Source organism: Tupaia chinensis, unplaced genomic scaffold (genome assembly GCF_000334495.1).
Source record: "Tupaia chinensis unplaced genomic scaffold, TupChi_1.0 Scaffold142374_1, whole genome shotgun sequence".
Taxonomy (NCBI): domain Eukaryota; kingdom Metazoa; phylum Chordata; class Mammalia; order Scandentia; family Tupaiidae; genus Tupaia; species Tupaia belangeri.
Genome location: NW_006202222.1, coordinates 646,327 through 658,594, shown reverse-complemented (window position 1 = coordinate 658,594; position 12,268 = coordinate 646,327). Strand labels below are relative to the sequence as shown.

At 35.1% G+C, this 12,268-nt stretch overlaps 1 protein-coding gene across 1 annotated transcript in view; it reads right to left on the bottom strand.

The window, feature by feature from the left end:
- The window catches only part of LOC102480806 (transcription elongation factor A protein-like 4), a 62,693-nt gene that overhangs the window by 28,685 nt on the left and 21,740 nt on the right, over positions 1-12,268 (bottom strand). The gene's annotated exons all lie outside the window — the stretch shown is intronic.

Genomic DNA, 12,268 nt, shown 5'->3' with positions numbered 1-12,268 from the left:
TGAATTACAAAAGTCTCTAGAAACTGTCCAAATTGTGAAACAACAGGCACTTCTGTAACCCAAAAACTTCATAGTAGAGGTTTTGGCAACCTCTTCTCATGTCTTTTGAAGTCTTTGGATCACTCACAATTGCTGTTAAGTTGTTCATAGGCTTCAGATTTAAGATAATACTGCTCTTGGCCCAATGCTGTATGTCACTAAAGTAGCAGTTTCTGGTCTCACACTGGGCACAAGACTCTCCTTACCCAGCTGCTGATCATACATGGAGTCATGGAAATAGAGACTCTTGCACTCAGCACAGCTATTAAGGCCTCCTTATTAGAGAATAGAATCAAGTCTGGGCCCTTTGTTACATTCAACTTGCAGGAGGGGGTAGATATTTGTTCCTAGTCCTTAATACATACTGTAATGCTAGAACAGCTAGCCACTACCCAAGAGTCCTTAGATACCTTAGCCCCTTGGAACCAACTGAGTAAATACCCAAAGGAGATTGTAAGGTCTAAGTATGGCATTCACCACCATAAATGATGGAGCTCACTGGGGAGTTGCTGCTTGCCATCCCTTAGCTGAGAATTCCCTGATAAAGAATGAGACCTTACAATAGATACAATTGATCAAACTTCAGTCATCTTAGACTGAATGCACTGTCCAATAATCAGCCTGTCTTCACAATTTTACAGTCCTTTGATCCATTGCAAACAGTCTGGCTCTCTAATCCACCTGATGGCAGCAAGAATTCTTTATCCATAGTTATCTTAGGGGTAAAGAATTCTGGAATCCTCTTGCCTCATAAATACTCCAAACACAGATTTAAATATTTGTCTCTATATTGTTTGATAAGCCCATATTATCTCACCTCATCTATTAAGAAACTACATGATATAATGGAATGTGAAGACGTTTGAGGGCAGCAACAGTGGAATATATTTGAATGTACAAATGATATTCCCTGGATTCCCCTCAAAAACATTATTAGGTTACAAGGGTCTTTATCTTTTCCTGCTTTTGCCTGTGTTTGCTCCTGTTTTTCTACTTTAATTTTATGTTTTTTACACAATCATCTTAAAACTTAATGGCTTAATGGCACAAAGAGGCGTGGTATTATCTGTTGAAGATATTTCGTAGTTTTATCAACAGTATGAGGGAGAAATGTTCACCTGTTGAAATATCCATTTTGTAAGACAAATAATAATGTGATTGAATGTACGGAAGAAAATGAAATAAAAAAAAATAAAATTGAAAAAAAAAAAAACTTAATGGCTTGGGGCCACCAGGTGGCGTAATGGTTAAGGCTCTGGACTCCCACATGGCCAACTGCAGTTTGAGTCTCCGACCCAGTAGCTTGAAACTCATGCCTGTGTGCATGTGTGCTCAAAATTCCAAGAGGAGAATGGAGAAGAAGGGATTGTGCAGGACCATCTCCTCAGGTGGAGTGGGAGGTCGTTTCTAGCTTTCTGTTTCTCTGTCTCTCCAGCAAAAGTCTCTCTAAACAAAAAAAAAATAATGACTTAAAAGAATTACTACTTGTGGGGCCAGCAGTTAGTGTAATGGCTATGTCACTGGACTCCCACGTGGTCGACCGCGGTTCGAGTCCCAGACCCAGTGGCTTAAACTCACGCCAGGTGCGTGTGCGTGCGTGCCTAAGATCCTAAGAGGAGAATGGAGGAGAAGGGATTGCAGCGTGGCCATTCCCCCTGGGGGGTGATTTCTCGCTTTCTGTCTCTCTGTCTATCTCTGTCTGTCTGGTGAGCACACGCGCCCTGTAGCAAAAAACCTCTCAAAAAAAAAAAAAAAAAGAATTACTACTTACATACAATTCTATGGGACAGGAATAATCTGTACAGAGGATTGTGAGGATGGCTCAGGTAATTTCTAAATCACAGGACATTATTGATGCAACTCAAATGGCTGAGGGCTGGCTAAGTCAGTTCCAATGAAGTTATATGCCTAGGGTATCTAGTATTGCTACTTCTTGGTGAATCATTTATGCTCCATGTGGACACTTCACATAACCAACTGAACCTCCCTCATTCTGTGGTATACTCAAGGTAGTTAAACTTTTATATTTAGGCAGCTAACTTCCCTAAAATGTCAAAGCATCAAATGCAAAAGCAAGTTTCTAGGTTTTCCTAAGGGTCCAGCCCAGAATTGGCACATTGTCACTCCTGCCACATTTTAATGGTTAAAGCATACTTCAGAGCCAGCCCATGTAGAGAAAGGAGACAACCCAAAGGTGAAGATATTCAGAGGTTGGTTTATTGACTGGTAACGAAAGTGAGAGTTTGTGATTCCTTCCAAAGCAGTATCTGATTCCAATGTAAATACCATCTCAACATAAACTGGCTTGACTCCTAGCAAACCGAATGTATTTTGGTCACAGTATTTATGAGTAGCACAAATACGTAGTGGCAAACAACATAAAGCCTTACGAATGAAATAAAGTATGCCAGAAGACATGAAAAAAGTGACTAGAAGTCAAAGAGAATAGGAAAACAGAGCTCAGATTGCCTTTCTCCTGATAAGAATATAAGGTTGAAGAACTGAATTACTTATCAAAATCAAACTGGCACAAACTCATTTCTATCATATCATAGTATCTTAAACTCACTATATTTTACTTAAGTAGAATATGCTATGAGAAATTCTGCATCATCTTTCCTATCATTTTTCCTTTGTCTTTTTATAAACATTTCAACAGTGATTGCTTATAATATGCATGGTCAAAAGAGGTAGAGAGAAAGAGAATGAGGAAAGGGGGGGCACCCAGATGTGCATAGATTTTTAAAAGGGAGGAAGTGGAGTGATGAAGTGAAAATGAAATGAATTGCCAGGCGTCCATTTAGATAACAAGCAGGATAGTGTTATTTGCTGTTCTATTCCATCACTGACATTTTCCTTCACACCACAGGTTGCCATGACCCTTCATTCTGTAGCATTTCATGATCAGAATTCTGCCACATGACATTTCACTAACCACATTTCATTGAACAGCTATTAACCCTTGACATTTGGGCACTGATGATGTATTTGAACATGTAATCATGTTTCTTAAGAAACCTTTTCCTAAGAACTAAGCTATGGTTTTAGTTTTAATGAAAGGGATGGAGTTCTCCTCCCTATATTTTAATAAGACATTTCCCATTTCTCAGATGGAATATTTTCTATTCACAGTTTTTAGATAAAAGGTAAAAATACAATTTTCTCTCTGTTATGATTTATGTAGCATATTTTATAATCTTGGTAATTGCTCTAAAATGTTCAGATTCTTTTAAGGAAAATAAATATGTTATTCATTTTTAACTTTTCTGTCTATCAGTCTACCTTTCAGGAAGATGCTTATTTAGCATTCTTATTTATAGATTTCTCCTATATTTTAATTTTTTTAAAGTTGCATAATTTCACTGATATTTTAATTTTTTGATGATTACTATGTAATCTTTAGTAATTCAATGAACTATTAAGTCTTCCTCTAGTAGAGGAAGACTTGTTAACTAACTGTATCAGGGCTTGGGAAACTACATTCCATGAGTTAACTCTGTTTAATGGTCTGTTTTTGCAAATAAAGATTTATGGGCCTATAATCATTCAGTTCATTCACATGCTATACAACTGCTACTTTCATGCTACAATAGGAGAATTGAGTAGTTACAAAAGACACCAAATAGCTTGTAAAGCCTAAAATATTTACTGTGTGGTCCTTTATAGAAAAAAAGTGCTTACCCATGAAAATATTGTATAATTTCATAAAATAACATTCTGAAGTATTTTGACTAACTTCTGAAAGACAAAAAAAAAAAGTCATATATCTCAAAATGAGGTTAAATGTACACAAACTTCTTGGCACCTAATGAAATATGCCTGTTCTCTGTCATCAATAGTAGGTATTTTATTTTTCCTTTTTCTTTCTCTATACAATTTCACTGGTTCTTCTCTTTAGTTGCTTTTCTTCTTAGAACAATATTTCTCAAAGTGTAGTTTCTTGATCACCTCAAAGTCACCTAGTACTTGTAAAAAGGCACATCATTGTCTATATCATAACAGTTAAGGATTCCTCAGCTTTCTAAAGGCTCTTCGTTTCCTCCTTGGCTGGGTAGACATTCCTATGACATATTACTTCCCACTCACCAATGCAAAAGATAGCTTTTTAGAAACTTCCAGCTCCCTTTCATATTTTATGATTAACAGAATCAGTTAATAGTTTTAGGTGTCACTGGAAAACTTGGAGGATTAGCTATCTTATAAACAAGTAAATGTGGGGCTCGCAGGTAGCATGATGGTTAAGGGTACTGGACTCCCACATGGGTGACTGTGGTTTGAGTCCCAGACCTGGCAGCTTGCTTTCTTACTTTCTTTCTCTCTGTTCTTCTCTGGTCAAATTAAAATCAATAAATAAAGTTAGATAAAATAATTCTTCAAAAAAAAAGACAAGTACATGTCATGGATTTGAATAAGATTGTTTCTATAAGAAAAGAACTTATGTAATTTCTACAAATTGGGATATCTTCTTAACATTTGATCATAGTATTAGTTATCTAATAGTTTAGTTCATGCATATTACTAATTATCCCAGAACTTAACAGTTGTCTTCATTTGTTATTATGTTGCTGCCAAAAATACCTGAGACTGAGTAATTTGCAATTAATTGAGATTTATTTGACTTGCACTTCTGGTATCTGGAAAGTTCTAGGGCATGTGGCTAACTTGGCTGGTTTCTGATCCTATGTCACAACATGGCTTATAAGAGCAGGAAGATCAGAAGATGTGCACATGTTTGTTTAGCTGTATAAGATGGATATCCCTCATCTGAAATGCTTGGCACCAGAAGTGTTTTAAATTTTAGATATTTTTGGATTTGGGAACATTTAAAAATATATAATTAGATATTTTAGGGATGAATTTTTTTGTATTTCTAAACATGACATTTATTCGTATTCATACACACCTTATACACATAGCCTAATGGTAATTTTGTGTAGTATTTTAAAATTCTAGTGCTTTTTTCTAAAGAATTATTTTTATTTTAACATTTTTTAATTTATTTACTTAAATTTGACTAGAGAGAGACAGAGCGAGAAAGCAAGAGAGAGGGGAAGTGAGAAAGCAAGCTGCCAGGTCTGGTACTTGAACCACAATCAGTCATGTGGGAGTCCAGTGTCCTAAACCACCACACCACCTGCTGGCTCCAATTTCTAGTGTTTTGACTAGGACTCATTATGTGAGGTGATATGGAATTTCCATTTGTAGCATCATGTAAGTGTTTAAAAAGTTTTAAATTTTGGTTTTGGATTTTACATTTTCATACTAGGGGTAGATTAGCCAATATTAATGTCAATAAAAAAGACTTTAATGCAAATAGTAAAACTATAGATAAATAATAAAATAACAATTTAATTGCTCTAATAAAATACGGGTTTAATTCACCAAGAAGGTAAAGTAATTTCAACTCTTTTTTTTTTCTTTTTTGAGAGTTTTTTTTTGCTATAGGGCGTGTACGCTCGCCAGACAGACAGAGAGAGACAGAGAGACAGAAAGTGAGAAATCACCCCCCAGAGGGGATGGCCACGCTGCAATCCCTGCTCCTCCCTTCTCCTCTCGGGATCTTGGGCACGCACGCACACGCGCCCGGCGTGAGTTTTAAGCCACCGGGTGCAGGACACGAACTGCGGTCGACTACGTGGGAGTCCAGCGACATAGCCATTACGCTAACTGCTGGTTCCCGAAGTAATTTCAACTCTTCATATGAATGATTTATACTTCAGCAGACATAAAGTAAAATTTAGCAAAAGTACCAAGGAAAATAGATAAATGCATGATCATAATTGGTCCAGTTCATTCCCCTGCATCAGTATTTGATTAGTTAAGCAGATAAAAATTAGTAAAGATGTAAACATTTTAAATATTGTCAGCAAAACTCACCTATTGGGAATGTATAGAACACCTCACGGAATTCTCATTCTTTCCAGTCATACAAAGAACATTTAAAAGAATTTACCATATGCTATGACATAAAGTTAATCTGAAAGATTTTAAGGATTGAATTAATGAAAACGTATGTTTATTTTTTACCTCAACTCAATTGCACTATAAATAACAAAAATAACACTTCTACTCACCATTATGTATTTTACATTTTATAATACTGTATACCGTATAATTACTTATTTCATCTATTATTTACATTTCCCTCTACTAAAATATAAGAATTTGGAGAAAAGACATGTTTAAATTTTAGTTTTGGCTTTTGTACTTGTTTGCATTTTTTTTTACTGAGGCATCTGTCGCCGCGCACCTCTAACAGTATCTGGGACATAATGAATATGTGAATGTAGTTAAGGCGTTTCTTTTTTTCATGTTGTTAATTACTACAGTCAAAAAGAGAAGTTGTATGCTACCTAGAAGACTATCTCCGCACCTTAGTTTTTACCTTTTTAAGTTATGGTTGAGTAACTAGTAACTCAGTGACTAAATAAACAGACTTTGGGTATCAAGGCTGTGGCTGGCATATTGAAGAAAGAGTATAGTCTTCCAAGGGAGAGTTGCTGGAAATGGAGTAGTTGAAGAGAGAGCTGCAGAATATTGATGGATTCTAATGGAAAATTACTGAAGCAGAGAGTTTCCACCTGAGAGTGGGGTGCACTGATAGACAGTATCTTTATTTAAATGGTTAAAGGAGTGGTAATAAATGAAGACCACAATCAACTATGCATGATATTCTCTTCACACATATACTCCAACTTTTTAATTCTTTAGCTCTGACTAATACACTGTTTAACCTAAGTTTTTATTTTTTTATTTGAAAATTTTCTATTTTTGGTTTTAGAATTGACTTTTTTCTAGGTTTTTCCATTTTATACATAAATTCCCATTATTTTTGTTTTATTTCAGTAAACATATTAAACATAGTTACTTTATATGGTATCTAGTAACTCTGCTATCTTGGTCTCTTGTGATCCTGTTTCCATTATGTTTTATTTCTCTTATTTTTGATACATTAATACATTTATATATTGTCAGTTGGCATTTATTGTGTGTTATATATATGTGTGTGTGTGTGTGTGTATACATATATATTTGTGCAAATTATAGATATAATTTAAAACTATGTTTTTACATTTCTCCAAACAAGATAGAAGTTTGTTTTAGCAAGTGTTTGGGGACACTAACCCTTCTAAATGTCTTTACATTAGTAATTAGATCATTTATAACTGGGCTTCAGCCCTGAAGGAAGTTTTTCTCTTTTGCTTTAACACATTTCTAGGCTAGAGGTTTTCAGTCCCCACACAAACCTGGGGAGTTAAGTCTAGGCTAGAGGTTTTCAGTCCCCACACAAAACAGGGAGTTAATATTCCCCTCTTTAGGGATTTTTCAAGTGTCAGATTTTCCCCATAGCCCACTAAATTCTTCTTTAAAAAGTTTTATTTATTCATTCATTTATCTTAATTTGATCAGAAAGAGACACAAAGAGAGAGAGAGAGAGAAAAAGAGAGAGGAAAAGTGAAAAAAGAAGCTACCAGGTTAAGGACTCAAACTGTGGTCAGCCATGTGGGAGTGTCCAGTACCTTAACCACCACTCCATCTGCTAGTTCCAAGCCCAATAAGTTCTATTTAAAGCCCTGCTCAACTTTTCCTAATGGAATCAATTAATGTCCCACAGTATATCCCAAAATGCCAGGCTTGCCTCTCTGGATCTCCTTCTTTGCCCTAAAGTGTGCTCCATAATTCTTCTGTCTTGGTAGCTTTCTGATCTTGAAATGGGATGATTTTTAATAATTCAACTGGCTTTGTAAATTGCTATCAGCGGAAGGTTGTTACAAATTCCAATTTCTGCTATTGCCATAAGTAGAACAACATTTATTTGTCTTTCTGGCACAATATAATTTCAGAGTATTGGCATAGACTGACAGATTACTGTCAATAAAATCCCAACTATTCTTTGACATTAGACTCTTGTCTCTCCTGGTAGGTTGTGACTCAGAAAAGACTTCATTTTAATTACACAACTAAAGCATACATCATGTTTACACATGGAAGACCTTTTCAAACATTTCACAACTGACTGAGTTATATTTGGGTATCTACAGTAGAGATTTATCAAAGGAATAATAAGAGGACTTGTCTTGATGAAGCATCTTCCTTTCATTCCTTTTCTTACCACAGTTCTTCTATTTCTCTTTATTTATGTCTCAGAAGGGCTGAGTGATGGTGACCCTTTTGCACAATGCTCTTTGTCTTCCACTTTCCACTACCCATTTTCAATTTCTGCTCTTATATCCTGTGCCCAATTCTAGGCATAAAAGTCCCATTCAGAATTACTACACACCTACTTGGCCAACACTCTTCGGCAACTGTCTGAGATCAGAGAGCATATCTGTTTGGGTTTTGTATTTATTTTTATTTTACTTCTATCACCATGAGCCCAACATATGTAGGTTCTCGATACACATGGCTTAAAAAAACTGAATTAGAAAGAAGCTGAAAGAAGCTGACTTCCTACTTTGGATGCACCCTCCAGCTGTAGGCATAGTTTCAGATGAAAATTGGGAAATCTTTAACTCAGACAGCTTGGGAAATATCTTTCAGTCAGGTCTGGCACTCACACAGTCATATGGACTACATAATATTCTGTTTTGTGCTTTCCAGATGAAGAAAATTGCTGATGTTGGCAAATATAAGACTGATCATCAGTTTAAATGTGGATGCATGGCTGCCTATGGAAGCATACGACAATGATTAATATTATTGACATCCACACAGATTTCAGTTAGAGGAAAACTGATAAAATGAACTTGGAAAATGGGAACAAAATTGGTTTGGCTACATAAAATCAGTGCTAATTATTGTTATTTTTATGAATTACTTACCATTTATTCTTAATTATGATATAGCAAAATAATGATTATGTGTGATTAAATTTATTCTAGGTTTACTTCAGTATAAATAATCTTTTTTTAAATGAAAGTAGAAACTTTGCTTTTAAGCATTAAAAATTTCCTGATTTCTAATTGCTAGATGTGACCAAGAAAGAAGCCCAATTGTTCACTCAAATTTTACCATCTTGCTGGTTTCATATTCATGAGGTAACCTATAGCTTCTAGAGTAACAACTCATTATCAAAAATCAATTTAGGAAGTCTGGGCTTGGTTATCCTCAAACCCATGAAACAACTATAGACTCTTGCTAAGCCTCCTTCCCAGTTTAATATTATTGACATCCACACAGATTTCAGTTAGAGGAAAACTGATAAAATGAACTTGGAAAATGGGAACAAAATTGGTTTGGCTACATAAAATCAGTGCTAATTATTGTTATTTTTATGAATTACTTACCATTTATTCTTAATTATGATATAGCAAAATAATGATTATGTGTGATTAAATTTATTCTAGGTTTACTTCAGTATAAATAATCTTTTTTTTAAATGAAAGTAGAAACTTTGCTTTTAAGCATTAAAAATTTCCTGATTTCTAATTGCTAGATGTGACCAAGAAAGAAGCCCAATTGTTCACTCAAATTTTACCATCTTGCTGGTTTCATATTCATGAGGTAACCTATAGCTTCTAGAGTAACAACTCATTATCAAAAATCAATTTAGGAAGTCTGGGCTTGGTTATCCTCAAACCCATGAAACAACTATAGACTCTTGCTAAGCCTCCTTCCCAGTTTCTCTGTACTTCTATAACTGTCTGAGAATGCTTTGTGTGTGATCACAAATAAGCATGATTAGTGCTTTGTGGGGTTTCACAGTCCCAGTAAGAGTAAACGTTGCTCTTCTAGACATATATATCTATTTCTTATTGAGTTGTACTGGAGTAATCTCTGTACTATGTTGGTAGTTTGCTTGGCATATCATTCCTCTACAGGTATCATAATTTTTTATGTTTCCACTGTTGATCCTGTGCTCTCTCTTGTATATTTGTCAGACTCATCAAAGTAGAAGAATCCCTTTGAAGCTAAAGCAGTTCAGAGGTCTAAGGTGATAAGAAAAGTGTTTGGTCTTCCTAAATTGTAAGGAGCTATTAAGCTATTAAAGGAGTATAGTCATTCTCCTTGTGCCCCAATGCTTTGCAGAACTTTATGAAAAAGAATTTATTCATGTCTTACTTATAGCTTCCTTTCTCTCTGTAAGATTCATACATGGAGATATAAGAGGGTAGACTGAAAGACAAATATGAATAAGTAGATACCATACAATATGCACAATCATGTCATCCCTAATGATTACTTCTTAGCTGCATATCAACTTTTCCCAAATATACATTATTGACCATTGGGCTGTCATACCATTTATTCAGATAGGCTCAGAAATACCTGAGCCCTAGCTGTAGACATACAAAATTCTAAATTAAAAATGATGTAGCTGCTATACTTAAATAATCAAACTTCATAGTATGTGGCATGAGGTTGTTAGTACTGACAACCTAAAACATTTAGGAAAGCATTGCCCCTAGGTTTAAAAAAATTACTCCAAGAAATAACAGCCAAAGTTTATGTTTGCCATAGTGTGATATAATCAGTAAGTATATATATCAAAACAAAATGTATTTTGTATTTGCTATAGGGCATGTGTGCTCACCAGAAAGACATAGACAGAGAAAAAGAAGGTGAAAAATAACCCCCCAGAAGGGATTGTGGTGTGGCCATCCCTCCGGGGGGTGATTTCTCACTTTCCTCTCTGTCTCTCTCCAGTGAGGATACACACCCTATGACTAAAACAAACAAACAAACAAAAGTGTTTTTCCTACTAACAGTTTTACAGTTTCAGGTATATGTTGTCTTTAATTCATTTTAAGTAGATTTTTGTATCTACTATGATATACATTTCAATTTCATCCTTTTGCATGTGGATAATCAGTTTTTCTAACACCATTTATTGGAAAGTCTAGCCTTTCTTCATTGTGAGCTCTTGGCAACTTTGTCAAAGATCAATGAACTATAAATGTGTGGATTTATTTCTAGTCTCTCCATTGTCTTCCATTGATCAATATATAATATGCTATTTATATTATCATTGTTTTGTAGTGCATTTTGAAATCAGGTAGTGTAATTTTTCTCCAGTTTCATTCTTTTTTTCTCAAGATTGTATTGACTTTTGGAGTCTTGTGGTTCCATGTGAAATTAGGTTTTCAGACAAATATCTGCACCCTTTTGTTCATTGCACCATTGTTCATGATAGCCAAGGGGATAAAAAAAATCAACCTAACTGCCTATCAATAGATGGACAAATAAAGAAAATATAGTATATAGACACAATGGAATACTGCTCTGCCTTAAAAATGAAGGAAATCCTGTCATTTGCAACAATATGGATTAGCATGTAGGACCATTGTTTTGTAGTGCATTTTGAAATCAGGTAGTGTAATTTTTCTCCAGTTTCATTCTTTTTTTCTCAAGATTGTATTGACTTTTGGAGTCTTGTGGTTCCATGTGAAATTAGGTTTTCAGACAAATATCTGCACCCTTTTGTTCATTGCACCATTGTTCATGATAGCCAAGGGGATAAAAAAAATCAACCTAACTGCCTATCAATAGATGGACAAATAAAGAAAATATAGTATATAGACACAATGGAATACTGCTCTGCCTTAAAAATGAAGGAAATCCTGTCATTTGCAACAATATGGATTAACATGTAGGACATCAAGTTAAGTAATATACATTAGGCGCAGAAGGACAAACACTGCATGATAGCATTTATATGTGGAATCTAATAAAAGTCCAATACATAGAAGCAGAGAGTAGAATGATGTTTCCCCAAAGCTGAGGGAGAGAATAAAGGGGATCTATTGGTTAAAGTGTATAAAGTAATAAAGATTAGAGCAGAAACAAATGAAACAGAGAATAAAAAAAAATACAAAAAAATCAACAAAACATTGGGTTTTGAGAGGATGAACAAAATAATTACGCTAACTGCTGGTCCCTATTTTTTTTTTTTTTTTTAGAGGTTTTTGGTATAGGCTGTGTGTGCTTGCTGGAAAGACAGAGAAAGATAGAGAGACAGAATGTGAGAAATCACCCTCTAGGGAGGATGGCCACACTGCAATCCCTTCTCCTCTAGTCTCCTCTCGGAATCCTGGGCACGCATGCACAAGGATAAACAAAATAATTAAAACCATTAGCTAGACTAACTTAAAAAAATAAAGGACCCAGATAAGTAAAATCAGAAGTGAAAAAGGTGATATCACAACAGACGTCACAGATTAGATTAGGGAATAGAAGAAATGAACAATTTCCTGGACATACACACACACACACACACACACACACACAC